Source organism: Austrofundulus limnaeus, unplaced genomic scaffold (genome assembly GCF_001266775.1).
Source record: "Austrofundulus limnaeus strain Quisiro unplaced genomic scaffold, Austrofundulus_limnaeus-1.0 Scaffold38, whole genome shotgun sequence".
Taxonomy (NCBI): Eukaryota; Metazoa; Chordata; class Actinopteri; order Cyprinodontiformes; family Rivulidae; genus Austrofundulus; species Austrofundulus limnaeus.
The window spans coordinates 49,615-52,461 of record NW_013952440.1 but is presented as its reverse complement, the minus strand read 5'-3'; the positions used below and the strand labels follow the sequence as shown (position 1 = coordinate 52,461).

The 2,847-nt window shown below is 45.4% G+C and overlaps 1 protein-coding gene across 17 annotated transcripts in view; it reads right to left on the bottom strand.

Annotated features, from left to right (window-relative positions):
• Positions 1 to 2,847, bottom strand: part of mapk8ip3 (mitogen-activated protein kinase 8 interacting protein 3) — a 40,570-nt gene that overhangs the window by 22,623 nt on the left and 15,100 nt on the right. The window lies entirely within an intron of this gene.

Below are 2,847 nucleotides of genomic sequence, written 5' to 3'. Positions count from 1 at the left end.
ACACACACACACACACACACACACACACACACACACACACACACACACACACACACACACACCTGTTCTTACAGATCTGCGCTGAATAAATGCTATTCTTTGTCTCAATAAAATGCTGTAGATTTTAAACGTTTTCCTGCCTCAGGTTTCAGCGCAGGAGCTCCTTCTGTCCCCATAAATATTACATTCTGTTAATAAAGYAACACCGACCTCATTCAGTCATTTTACACATGAACCATCTCTGTAAACGTTAGAGATTTTACAATGTTAATTGTGAAAAACTTCCACGTTCAAATGGAAATTGCTGTTTAGACGAGACCCCCAAAAAATCTGCTGAAACCTCCTCAGTTTTTATGCCAGGTCACGAGGTGGCGCTGTGAGTTTTGTATTTTGATGACACGCACACGCATGAGCATGAAAACAGAGACTGGTCTGTCCAGCATTTGTAAAATGTGAGAAATGCGATCCAAGAGATGGAGCAGCACAAAAAAGCCTTTGCTATCCGCCACTGGTCATCTACTCCACGTGTCAAACTTAAGGCCTGTGGGCCAAATGTGGCCTGAACAGCATTTTGTGTGGTCCGCAAGAGAGTATGTCACTTTAAAGCAAGCAACCATAAACTACATACAAAATGAAAGCATTCACTACTCGGTGGAGGAGCCAAATTTAAAAACTCCATTTAGCTGCATTTTGGCCAGCTACTTTTGCTGTGTCCCAGTTGTACTGGGAAGTAGGAATTTCTCACTTAGAAGTTGTAAATATGACACACCTGATCTACACGTTGTCTATAAAGCTCCACTCTGAGACCTGAGTTCCAAAAATCTATGGTGAAAACAATATCTGCTGTTGTTTTGTTTTTACACAGACAGCCGAAATGCAACAGTAATGCTCACTTAAGGCCTTTGCATCCAAACCTGTGAAATCCACTCTTACTGATGTAGCTGCGTGATGAAAAGTGCATCATTTTGTTCTCGGCTTTGTGTCGCCTGCTCCGCTTTGCCCAGGCCAAACTTTTCACTTCCCTCCGTGGTCAAAAGCGCACGGGCGTGGAGTGTTTCAAAAAATGGCGGAAGAGTGAGACGTATGTCGCGTGGGCTCCCGCTCCGACTTGTTCTGTTTGTGGTTCTCTACTAAATGTCCTTGCTGTTTTGAACATTTGGTCTGTCCGCACTCGACCCCTGAGTGATTCTTGCTTAGAAGAGTAGAAGAATGGCGACAAATTCGAGGAGAGGCAAACATTCTAGCTCTGCAGCTGTTAGGCCCGGCGCCGCCTCGGAGCAGGCTGCAGCTAAGGCTGGATTTTCGGCGCCTCCTTCTCCCTCCCGCAGCGAGGTGGACGCACTCTCCTTGAAGTCTGACATTCTTGCTTGCCGCTATAAAAACCTATCTCTCAGCTGTGATCAAATCCAAAATAAAAACGGCTTTGGCTGAAGAGTTTACTCTTATTAAAGGAGAGCTACAAGCGGTGAGAGCGGAGGTGGCTAACGGCACAATGCTACTTCGTGCTGACTTGGACCACCTTAAACAGAGCGTAAAAGAGGTGGAGGACGGGTTGTCGACCTGGTCCAATGAGGTCGTTGCTCTGCGCACCACCATTTTGGAACTGAAAGAAGAAGTCGATGGGCTCAAAAAGAAATGTGACGATATGGAAGGGCGCATGAGAGGGTGCAATGTGCGGATTATTGGAGTTCCTGAGACACCAGATTCCAGCTCCACTTCAGCAGTGGCTAAACTGCTAGCAGAGGTTCAACAGATGGATAAAGAGCCACTGGGTGACCGAGCACATCGCTCTCCAGGTGGAAACAGGTCAGGCGATAAGCCGCGGGTTATTGTTGCTAAGCTGCACTATTATCAAGAATGTGTGGAAATATTACATCGGGCTCGGAGTCGTGGTCCTCTTCGTTTTAAAGAGGCACCGGTCATCATAACATCTGACTACACTGCAGCTGTGGCCAGGGCTCGGGCGGTGTTTACGGAGGTGAGGAGGCTTCTTTGCAACCGACGAGATGTTCGCTACGGCTTGCTTTTTCCTGCACGGCTCCGCATCTCTCATGGGGAAGAAAACAAGGAGTTCCTGGATGCCAATAAAGCAATGGACTACRTTAAAAAGAGGATCATCTCGGCGACGGACGAGGACCGGCGTTGACCGCGGGTCCAACCCTTATCGATCCATTTTGACTGTCAGGTCGTAATGAACCTTCCAACTTTATCTTGATTTAATTTCAGACTTTATTCTCAGGGACAACATTCCTCTTTTTGTTCTATGTACGAGAGTTTCACAGGGGGTCTGTGCAGATCTTGGTTAGTGCTTTATTTATCAGTGCTGCAAGAAGCATAAACAGTAATAATACTTTAAAGTAAGGGAACCCTCCCTTTTTTTGTTATTGGTATTTAGTTGTGGCAGGAGTCCAGGCAGGGAGTTAAGCCCCCCAGTAGCACAAATGTGTGGATTTTTTTGTTTGTTGGGTTCTCCGTGTTTTTTTGGGAGAAAGGGGTGGGACTATACCGGATCTATTTGTTTTGAGAATGTCTTTTTCAGGTTATTTTTTGTGATGGTTTGTGGATATTGTACTACAGTCCGATTGACCACACATGAGCAGTTCTATTATTAACAGGTTCATCAACAGTCACCCAGTTAACTGTGTGAGTTGGAATGTGAAATCCCTCAATGGTCCAGTGAAATTTAGGAAAGTTATGACACATTTAAGACAACTTGATGCTGGCATTATTTTTTTGCAGTAGACCCTTTTGCATAAGGCAGGCAGTGCAAACCTAAATAGGCACTGGTCTGGTCAGGTGTTTCAGTCTAATTTCCAATCTAAATCGAGAGGGGTTGCCATCTTAATT